The sequence below is a fragment of the Pinus tabuliformis genome, chromosome J, assembly GCF_031772625.1.
Source record: "Pinus tabuliformis cultivar Carrire ecotype Pingquan chromosome J, CPIR1, whole genome shotgun sequence".
Taxonomy (NCBI): domain Eukaryota; kingdom Viridiplantae; phylum Streptophyta; class Pinopsida; order Pinales; family Pinaceae; genus Pinus; species Pinus tabuliformis.
Window position 1 is genome coordinate 639,204,371 of NC_142295.1, and position 12,571 is coordinate 639,216,941.

Below are 12,571 nucleotides of genomic sequence, written 5' to 3' on the forward strand. Positions count from 1 at the left end.
ATAAGGTGCAATACTCACAATGATGTCAAAAACCCCAAGGTGCTAAAACTTAAGATGACATTCATAATAGGTTGCATTTCAAATAGGGCACATATGTTAAACATGGTGGAAAAGACATTATGGTGTAAAAACCTTGGTGGAAATTAGTATGTAATACATTTTAATATGGTGAATTTTCAAAACTATATGCTATAGTTCTCAAATGGTGTTATTACATCGCATTTAAATATGTCACAAAAACAACGACAATTATCAAAGGTTATATATTGCTGCATTAAATTTAGTGCAATCCATATCATTACCAAAGCATATGGCAAAAGGTACAACAGAATCCACATAGCATGGACAGTTGGAATAGATGCTCAAAGGCGTTGGAAGTCAAATCATTCCAACGTAGCATTCCAATGGAACCACCGTGGATTGTGGACGTATTAAAGTCTGATGAATTGCGGAAAGGATGAGCTAAGTCAACAGTAAATTCAAGAATGGATGGAGCCAAGGAGGCTACGACATGTCATGGAATAGAGTAAGCCTGCCACAGGAGGTGGCTACGTCCTCAAACAATGTTCGGTCAGTGCCATGAGGATTTGCGGAATGGATAAACACAGTCCTGGAGACATGGCATGCCAGCGCAAAGAAAATTCGGGTTATGTGGCAACAGAGGCGCAGTAAGGTGGCTTTTTTATCATAGTTGTGGAATGAAACTGGAAGTCAGGCTATGTGGCATGTCATCACAGTTATGGAAGTCTCTGGTTATAAGCGCTGACGGGTAAAGAGTTTGGTTATAAAAATTGGTGTTAAAACCATATATTGCGGAGATATAAATCCCTTGCAGATTTGGTCAGATCCATGGAGACTGTGGACATATTAAGGTCTGTTGCATTGTGAAGATGCAAATTAGTTGCAAGTCCGGTTAGTGCCACGGGGATTTGCTGGAATGGATAAGTGCAGTCCTAAAGACGTGGCATGTTATCAAACTGTTGATGCGACATGTGCGGAAGCCGTCCAGGTTAATTGGCATACCATCAAACCAACAGTCATTGCAATGTTGGTTTTAAAAAACTGTGGATACATCACCATCGGGGAGTGTGGGGCATCTCATGCCATGCATAACAGGCAACAGAACATTTCCAAAGAATCATCGCACAACAGATTCACTATGCCACGAAAACATGCCTAGTCATCACGAGGATGAAGATAAGGTATAAAAAAGAGTTTGAAATTCAACCTTTAATTAAAAGCTCCAATGTAATGTGCATATGGCTACGAAGGTAATGCATGAATGTGCATTAAAAAACCAACAAATGTGCTAATGCACGTGGCTTTAGACAATGAAGTTAATTTGAAAATCAAGGTATTGTTTACAATTCAAATAATTTTGAAGCTAAGTTCAATGCATAAGGTTTATGCGCTATCAAATAGCCAAAGTTGTTATAACAACTTAAAACAATACATAAACATTGAAGGTGTATAAAAGGAGGTTTGTCACACCATTCAAAGGGGGAGAGTTTTCCATCAAGAAGCCATTCTTCCTCAAGCACAAAAGGAAGGAGAAAGTTGTAGCCTTGAGTTAGAAGAGAAGAGAGGCATTTTAGAAGCCCATCAAGTCTCTTCCATTTCCAGAGGTGAAATCCTTCAAGAAGGAGGTTGTGCTTCATTTTTCAAGAAACAATTCAGTGAAAGAAGCTTCGGGGTCAAAGTTTCTACATTTGTCTACAGATGCTCTTTTGAGTGTTTCTTGGCCATCCTTGGGCCTATTTAGGAATGGAGACAGGGGCTGGAAATCTGTTACAGACGTTTTTCTTTCTACAGTGACCATCACTGCCTGCGAGCATAGATCAGCTGGTAAAATAACATGTAAATAAACTCTTGAAGCACTTCCAATAGAAAGGTCACAATTTTTAAGCGGACCCAGAGATGTAGTCTAGGAGGGATGAACTTCATCATCAAATTCTTACTGAGTTTGCATCTTTTAATTCTCTTCTTATGCGTCATTTAATCCTGATGTTTTAAATCATAAATACAACTTAATATTCTGCTTGCATTTCTCATTTATGCAATTCGTGGTTCATTACTAAGTTGCACTAAGTCAATCACTTACTAGTCCCATTTTAGTCTTGAACTTATTGAGTGATCGATCTAACTTCCGCATTTCAGATCCTTTTGCTATCAACGTAGGTTGGCTACTTTTCAGGTGCAAGAATGGAAACGAGTTCCAAGAAACTCAAGCGGGAGAACAATGCTTTGTGGCAGATGGTGAAATATCTGGAGGAAGACAAGAAAAGACTCCAGACAAAGACTAAAGTTTTGAGAAATGATGCTTTTTGGTGGATGGTGAAATCTATGGAGGAAAACAACCAAAGACTCCAAAAAAAGATTGAATTTTTGCAAAAGAGTCGAAGGATAAACAATACATCAGTTCACAGTTGTTAAAATTGGCAACCAGGGAAAAAATTCATGTGGGTCATCTTATTCATGGCTGATAATATTTTTATTAGATTCCTCTCGTCGAGAGGTGTAGGATTGATATAAAGATCATCCGATTCCGATAAGTATTCATGGAGATATGAATTTATTTTGATTATGGAAATATTATCAAGCCGACCTACAACTCATGTAGGCTCAGAAGCCCAACAGTCACATATATTCACCCACCAACGTTGTGTATAAATATAATAGGACTTTTCCTCATTTGGACTCACTCATCTCATCACATCTCTCTCTCTCTCTACTACGCAGAAATGAGTCTCTTCTCTACTGCGCTGAAATGGGTCTCTCTCTCACACATGTGAAGCCGAAAGCTGTTGAATTTGAAGCTGCAACTAAAAAAGTAAAGATTGACTTGCGTGGCCTAGAAGATCTCCTCTTTGGAACTACGCTATAGGTTCATCTGAACCTCCTCTAAAATCTGCAACTTTTGGTGGTGGAATGAAGTCAATCCGATGAACGGTTTGCAAGATATCGACTGCCCTAGTTTGAAGCCGGAAACTGCTGAAACTGAAGTTGCAACTGCAGAAGTAAAGATTGACTTGTGTGGCCTAGAAGATCTCCTCTTTGGAACTGTGGTGTAGGTTCATCTAAACCTCCTCTGAAAGCTGCAACTTTTGGTGGTGGAATGAAGTCAATCCAACGAACGGTTTGCAAGATATCGTCTGCCCTAGTTTGATAATGAAGCTGCTAATGCTGATGCTATTGATCTAGGGTTTGCTACTGCTGATATGAATCAGATTTATTGTACTATTTCTCTCTGCTGAATTATTGAAGATAAAAGAAGATTTGATCAAAGGGTTTCCCCACACATTGTGTGGTTTGTCCCTGGCTAGCCGCCACATCTTGTGTCTCTTGTCTTGGCTTGTTTTCTGTCGATCGTTTAATGTTCTATTTGCACTTTACTTTATGTACGTGTGATTGCTAATATTTGGAATATAATAAGGAAAACAAGTAAACTGTTATAAGCATAGAACATACAATAACTTAACATGGTATCAGAGCTTAGGTGAAGACAAAGCCCGAGCAAGAGCAAGAGCAATCATCGAAGAGAATATTGGCAAAGCTATCCTAAAAGAACTATGGGGTCCTCAACACTCTTTCCTGCTGAAGACAAGCTCCGTGAGAAAGCTGACTATCACAGATGGAAGATGTCTATCGATCTAACCCTTGAGAATCAAGGAGTGTTGGATCACGTGAGAGGCAATATTGTTGAGCCTCCATCAAATGCATCCGCTGCTGCCTGGAACTAATGAAAAAATGGAGAAGTCAAAACAATAGAAGATCATCCGGGACTCTATCGACAAGCACTTGGTGGCCTACATCTCTGAACTGGACACCTCCAAGGAAATCTACGATAGACTGGTGAGTTTATTTAAAGTTAATGATGCAAATCAAGTTTTGTTTCTTAGAAATAAGTAGAGGGAAATCAAGAAGGGTAAAGATGAAAGTATGCAAGTATACTTCTTAAGAATCACCGAGATCAAGAAGGATCTCCTATCTATTGGGGAAACTATTACTGACAGAGAAATGGCACTCACAACTCTTGGAGGATTGCCATTTGAATGGTATGTGTTTAGGACTACTCTTTTGAACTATAATGTAATTCCTGGTTTCGAGGAATTAATGGCTAGATGCATTCAAGAAGAAACAAGGGAAGAAGTGCAAGAAATGCCCATGCCTAAAGGTCCTCCTGCTGTCTTTTCTTCTCATGCAAAGAAAAGAAATAATTCCGGGACTAAATCGAAAGGAAAGGCTGGACCTAAGGCTAGAAGAAAATGACGATGTTACATTTGCGATAAAGCAAGTCACTATGTATGAGATCATGAGCATCATGATGAATGAGATCATGGACATAAAGGGCAACATGAGATCATGGACATATAGGATAGCATGATGGATAAAATCATGGACATGGGCAGCATGATGATAATCATGATTAGAGAAGCATGGTACAGTATGCAGTGGTGAAACTCGAAATCCTTTTGGTGGCAATCAAAGGAATGAAAAATTCAACAGCAAAGGTAAGAGGAGAGCTGGGAATCAAGGAAGAGGACAAGCATTCAAGAAGGCTAGAAATTCTAGGATGTATTAAATGCACCTGACCTCAAAAGGAACCTAGTGTCCATCTTGGCAATGGAAGACAGAGGCTACAAGGTAACCTTCAGCAATGGCAAGGTATGTATATGGAAAAATAATGTTAAAGATGCCTTTACTCTTGGGTTTAGTGTTGATTCATTATATCAGGTCGATGGAAGTCCGCTAGGTGTCATGTCTTGTGACACAACTCTTTAGTCTGAACTTTGGCATCGGAGGTTTTCCCACCTTCATTACAAAGCTCTACCCGATGTAAGACAGATGGTAACAGGGATGCCCGAATTCCAAGTAGAGAAAGAAGGTGTATGTCTGGGATGTGCCAAAGGAAAGCTCAAAAGGGGACCATTCCCCTCAAGCCAAAGCAAGACCTCCGATATATTACAATTGGTTTACTCAGGCATACCTGAGGTTGGAATTAAGAGGGAGACTACTACACCACATACTCTTGAGCAGAATGGTGTGGTGGGAAGGAAGAACCACACGATGATGGAAGCTGTCTGGGCCATGCTACATGATCAAAGACTTCCAAAGTTTCTATGGGCCGAAACTACAATCACCGTCGTATATGTACAAAATCGATGCCCTCATCAAGCATTGGGTTCCTAAACTCCTGAAGAAATGTTCACCACCGGTCAAAGGGAAGTCGTGATTAGTCATGATGTCACCTTTGACAAAGATATGGCTCTCAGCAAGGTGGAAAATCTGCTGACTTTGAGTAGCTCTCAAGAAGCTGACACCAGGGAATCGAAAGAAAAGGATGATGAATCAATGCCTGATGTAGAAGAACCCATGGATTCGATTGATCCTCATCCACATGAGCCTTCCTCTTCTAGGAAGAGGCCTTCATGGCTTAGGGGGATACTTGATGATGTTGAAGGACATGCTGCACCCTGAGGAACCTTCCATTAAAGTAAGAAACTTAACAGGTATCAGGGATACCTGACCATCATGAGCACGATCATACAAAATGAACCTTCATCATTCTCAGATGTCATTAAGCATTAACTATGGAAGGATGCTATGACCATAGAATATGAGTCTATTATGGAGAATGATCTCTGGGAAGTAGTTCCTAGACCCTGGACAAGACAATTGTTACTTCGAAATGGCTTTACAAGATAAAGCATGCAGCAAATGGAAGTATGGAAAAGTATAAGGTTCATTTTGTTGCTCGTGGTTTATCCCAGAAGGGAGGTATAGACTATGATATTTGCACCTGTTGCCAGATATACAACCATCCGCTTGATCATAGCCCTTGTGGCTTCACAAGGATGGAACCTACATCAGATGGATGTTAAGACCGCGTTCTTGCATGGTTCTATCAAAGAAGAGGTCTATGTGGAGCAACCTGAAGGATTTGAGATTTATGATTGAAAATCTCATGTATGCAGGTTGAAGAAGGCTCTCTATGGGCTGAAGCAAGCACCCCGAGCATGGTATGAGAGGATTGATAGCTACTTGATGAAGCTATGATTCACTAGGAGTGAAGATGATCCTAACCTTTACTTTAAGGTTGAAGATGACAAGCCTCTCATATTGGTGTTGTATGTGGATAAACTCTTTCTAACAGGTGAAAATCCTCTCATTCACAAATGTAAGAGGGAGATGGCTTCTGAATTTGAAATGAAGGACCAAGGACTTGAAGTGTGGCAGAAGCCAAGGGAAATTTTCCTATCTCAAGGAAAATATGTGGTAAATATATTGGAAAGATTCGGTATGATGGATTGCAAGCCTGTGACTACCTCGAGGATCTTAACTTTTAGAAGTTATATGGTAGTGATGTCGGAACAGACTTGGGAAATGCCTCTGAGTTTCAAAAACTCATTTGCATTGATGTTCTTGGTGAACCTCTGTCCGAACATATGTTTTGCAGTTAGCATTGTGAGCTCATATTTGGTTGAGCCTCACTGGATTGATTCCAGGAATCTTCTGAGATGTCTTCAGGACACAATATCTCATGGATTAAGATACACTACCGGAGATGTGAGACTACTTGGATATACTGATGTTGATTGGGCAGGTAGTGTGGTGGACCGTAAGAGCACTTCCGGGTATTGTTTCACCTTGGGACTGCTTCGATATCCTGGATGAGCAGGAAGCAGAATTCGGTGGCTTTGAGCACCGCCGAAGCAGGATATATTGTTGCTAGCATAACCTCATGTGAGACACTTTGGTTGCGAAAGCTCTTTAGTGAGCTGTTTGGATTTACATTGGATACCACTGTGATTCTCTGTAACAACCAGAGGTAGGATTCGATTATTGAGGAATCCTGTATTTGTTAATTACTCCAGTAGATATACATCATCTGGGATATGGTAAGTCGATGAGCAAGGAAGCTCCATCACATTAAGATGATGTACAGGTTGATACACCTTGTCAAAGCCCCGAGGAAAGATCTAATCTGTGATTTTCCCAAACGACTTGGAGTCGGCAAGAAACCCTTGTACGGGTCTTGCATGTTGCATACATTGAGCTCTGGGAGCTCTGAGGGCTTGCGGTTCCTACTGGAGCAACATATGACCACAGTGTGACTCACCCTCCCCTGGTGGTGCACACTGGAACAAGATGATTCTCTCTCTTGTGGGACAAGATGATTCGCTCTCTTGTGGAATAGGATGACTCACTCTCCTGTGTAGCAGGATGATTAGTTCTCCTCTAAGGCCTGGATTGATGTGTTCTCCATGGCAGCCTGGATTGATGTGTTCTCCACGGTGATTGTAGAAGGATTGATGTGTTCTCCTGTGAGGACAGGATTGATTAGTTCTCCTGTCGAGGCATCCTACCCATGCAGTCTGGGACTCATGGGAAGTACCTCTCATCTGATCAATGAGCAGGGAAATGAAGTTAGGGACCATAGTAGTACCGATGGATGCATCATTGTATCTACCGTACTCCCTACACTAGGATGACCTCCATTGATCTGGGATCAATGATATTGGTCTGAGACCAGTGGTAGGAGTTATACCATACTATGACGCTGACTTCGGGTCGGTTGAGACTGGTCTAGGACCAGTGGTACATACTCTGAGACGGACTTCGTATCAGTGCAGTACTGGTCTGGGACCAGTGAGAGTGGTACATACTATGACGCTGACTTCAGGTCGGTTGAGACTGGTCTGGGACCAGTGGTACACTCTCTGAGACTGCGATATTGGTCTGGGACCAGTGGTAGGAGTTGTACCATACTATGATGCTGACTTTGGGTCGGTTGAGACTGGTTTGGGACTAGTGGTACATACTCCGAGACTGACTTCGTGTCAGTGCAGTACTGGTCTGGGACCAGTGAGAGTGGTACATACTATGACGCTGACTTCGGGTCGGTTGAGACTGGTCTGGGACCAGTGGTACACACTCTGAGACTGCGATACTAGTTTGCGACCAGTGGTAGGAGTGGTACTTACTATGAAGCTGACTTAGGGTCGGCTGAGATTGGTCTGGGACCAGTGGTACGCACTCTGAGACTGACTTTGAGTCAGTGGAGGATGATACTGGTCTAGGACCAATGGAGTTTTACTCACTATGACGCTGACTTCAGGTTGGTTGAGACTGGTCAGGGACCAGTGGTACATACTCTGATACTGACTTTGAGTCAGTATGATACATCCTCGATCATTTCTTATTCTTCATAATTCAGACAAAAGAAGAGCAGAACAGAACAATGCAAGAGCAGAGCAGAACAGAGAAAAACAGTACAGATCAGTGCAGGGCAGAACAAGACAAAGCAGAACAGGCAGAATAGAGTAGAGCAGGGCAAGGGTCAGGTTGTACAGGGCAATGCATTTGATGGATGAATAGTAACGACCAATAGACAGATTACAGATGAAGTTCTCCATGGTTGAGAGGGAGTGTTAAAATTGGAAACCAGGGCAAAACTTCATGTGGGTCATCTTATTCATGGCTGATAATATTTTTATTAGATTCCTCTCGTCGAGAGGTGTAGGATTGATATAAAGATCATCCAATTCCGATAAGTATTCATGGAGATATGAATTTATTTTGATTATGGAATTATTATCAAGTCGACCTACAACTCATGTAGGCTCAGAAGCCCAACAGTCGCATCTATTCACCCACCAACTTTGTGCATAAATATAAGAGGACTTTTCCTCATTTGGAATCCCTCATCTCATCACATCTCTCTCTCTCTCTACTACGCAGAAATGAGTCTCTTCTCTACTGCGCTGAATCTCACACATGTGAAGTCGGAAGCTGTTGAATTTGAAGCTACAACTGCAAAATTAAAGATTGACTTGCGTGGCCTAGAAGATATCCTCTTTTGAACTGCACTATAGGTTCATCTGAACCTCCTCTGAATGCCCCAACTTTTGGTGGTGGAATGAAGTCAATCCGATGAACGGTTTGCAAGATATCGACTGCCCTATTTTGAAGCCGGAAACTGCTGAAACTGAAGCTGCAACTGCAGAAGTAAAGATTGACTTGCGTGGCCTAGAATATCTCCTCTTTGGAACTGTGCTATAGGTTCATATGAACCTCCTCTGAAAGCTGCAACTTTTGGTGGTGTAATGAAGTCAATCCGATGAACGGTTTGCAAGATATCGTCTGCCCTAGTTTGATAATGAAGCCGCTAATGCTGATGCTATTGATCTAGGGTTTGCTACTGCTGATATGAATCAGATTTATTGTACTATTTCTCTCTGCTGAATTATTGAAGATAAAAGAAGATTTGATCAAAGGGTTTCCCCACACATTGTGGGGTTTGTCCCTGGCTAGCCGCCACATCTTGTGTCTCTTGTCTTGGCTTGTTTTCTGTCGATCGTTTAATGTTCTATCTGCACTTTACTTTATGTACGTGTGATTGCTAATCTTTGGAATATAATAAGGAAAAGAAGTAAACTGTTATAAGCATAGAACATAGCATAACTTAACAACAATGCATCCACTGAAAGGAAGAATGAGGTCTCCCCTCTTCATCTAGATGATGAAGACAATTCATCATTATCCACGACTCCAAAAACTCAGTCGGTAGAAGAAGCTATTGGAAGTTTTTCCTTACCTTCTAAAGAAACTTCTTATGCAGTAGCCTCACAAAGAAAAGACTTGAAGAAGAACGAGTCTTCAAACAATTAGGAGATTAGAGCATTTGAAAATCATACTTAAAGAATGGGTATGAAGCTAATGCAAAAGATGGGTTACCAGGAAGGACAAGGTCTTGCAAACAAATCCAGGGTAGACTCCAACCGATCTCAGTATGGGAGAGGCCGAAACATGAAGGCATAGGCTTCAACCAATCAATCTGTGACTATTGCATGAAGAGCAGTCACATTGCAAATCAATGTTGGTCCCTACATCCCGACTTGATGCCAAAGAAGTTGAAAGACCGAAAAGTTAAAAAGACATATCACTCAGACAGTGATTTAGAAGGTAAGACCTTAGACCAAATTTTTATGCTAAACGCCATTAAAAGGATTTATCCATGTACCTTTTGTGGCAGTAACACACACTGTGTAGAAGAATGTTGGAAGCAGAAGGCATTCAGCAAAAAGGTGGGTGCTGTAAAGACTAAAACACGTAAAAAATATGCATCATTGCAAGTAAATAAGCATCTTGGGAAGATCTTACATCAGTCAGACAAGGACTCTGCAACATCCAGAAAAAGTACAGGGAATTCCAATAAAAAGGCAGCTAGCACACACTCTAGAGAACGAGTTTGTCGACATTACAAGCTGAAAGGGAATTCTAAGAGAAAATGTTTGATGCTACCCCGAGAGACAACATTAGCATCAACAAAGTAGGAGACATACAAAAAAACCTAGAGTTGAGGAACGTTAACCTCCAGATTGGAACTGGGAAACACATGCCATATGTATAAACTGTGAGTTTGGAAATTGTTGATAGTAGGCCTAGTAAAAGTTTGAACTAGAGTCTAGATGGGTTTTACATTAACTCATGTTTGTAATGAATTTCATGTTTGTAATAAAACTTTTGGAGGTCCAAAAGTTATTTCTGTTGGGAGTTGTGATCTAGAATGGATTTTGTAATTCAAGTCAGAATCTTACCATATGTTGATTCAGACCAAGATGGTCCTACATGGCAAAGTTGTTCTTGATTGTGGAGAGTTTGATTGTCTCAATTGATTGCGAAAAATAGTGCCAGGATGAAGGTTTTGATGTACTAATTCCAATGGTGTCCCCAGATTTCCGTTTGGCCTCCCGGTGATGGAGAAAGCATCTGTCAAAGTTGAGGTGTCGTAGAGGGCCTTGTCATCCATGTGACATTTTGCAGTGCAATGGGGCACAAAACTTCATCTCCAAAATTCTACAGAAGAAAAGTGGTACGAATTAGAGGTTGATTTGTATTTGGCATATTTGTAATTGGCACAAATAATAAGGTGCAATAATGATAATGATGTCAAAAACCCTAAGGTGCTAAAACCTAAGATGACATTCATAATAGGTTTCATTTCAAATAGGGCGCATATGTTAAACATGGTGGCAAATACATTATGGCGTAAAAACCTTGGTGGAAAATAATATGTAATACATTTTAATATGGTGAATTTTCAAAACTATATGCTATAGTTTTCAAATGGTGTTATTACGTCGCATTTAAAATATGTCACAAAAACAATGGCAATTATCAAAGGTTATATATTGCTGCATTAAATTTAGTGCAATCCACGTCATTATCAAAGCATATGGTAGAAGGTATGATGGAATCCACATAGCATGGACAGTTGGAATAGATGCTCAAAGGTGTCGGAAGTCAAAGCATTCCAATGCAACATTCCAATGGAACCACGGGGGATTGTGGACGTATTAAAGTCTGATGAATTGTGGAAAGGATGCGCCGAGTCAGAAGTAAATTTAGGAATGGATGGAGCCAAGGAGGTTACGTCATGTCATGCAGCAGAGTAAGTCTACCACAGGAGGTGGATACGTTCACAAACAATGTCCGATTAGTGCCACGGGGATTTACGGAATGGATAAACACAGTCCCAGAGACATGGAATGCAAGCACAGAGAAAATCTAGGTTATGTGGCAACAGAGGCATAGTAAGGTGGCGTATTAATTGCAGTTGTGGGACCAAAATGGAAGTCAGGCTCTATGGCATGTCATCACAGTTATGGATGTCTTGGGTTACAAGCACCAATGGGTAAAGTGTTTGGTTATAAAAATTGGTGTTAAAACCATATATTACAGAGATACAGATCCGGTCAAAGCCATAGGGATTATGGACGTATTAAGGTCTGCTACATTGCAAAGATGCAAATCAATTGCAAGTTCGGTCAGCGCCACAGGGATTTTTCAGAATGATAAGTGCAGTCCTAAGGACGTGGCATGCTATCGAGCTATCGATGCTGCAGGTGCAGAAACCATCCAGGTTAGTTGGCATACAATCGAACTGACAATCATTGCAATGTTGGTTTCGAAAAACCATGGGTACATCACCGCCGAGGAGTTTGGGGCATCTCATGCCACACATAGTAGGCAATTGAACATTGCCGAAGAATCAGTGCACAACAGATGCGCTATGCCAAGAAAACATGCCCAGTCATGACGAGGATGAAGATAAGGTATAAAAAAGAGTTTGAAAGTCAACCTTTAATTAAAAGCTCCAACGTAATGTGCATATGGTTACGAAGGTAATGCATGAATGTGCATTAAAAAACCTGTTAGTGTCGGTATCTTCATCCCTCCATCAATGATCAAATTCTCTTGTTGCATTGCATGTTAGGTGTCTCATGTGATCATCCACATTCCATTAGGGTCATGGATCATTTGATGGTAGTGGCATATTATAAATTTTCCCTCATGATCTTTACCTTCTGGCCCATTTTCATACATTTAGGTCATTTGCAGTCATTTTTTCCTTTACATTTGCAAAAGTCATTTTTAGGGTTTTAGGTCTCATTGGGTCTAGGGTTTTGTCAATAAGGTCTTGTAAATGATCAATAATGGTGAGCAGGTGCACAAGGAGGTCAAATAAAGTATCAACAACAATAATTTCAATAATCACATGCTTAGT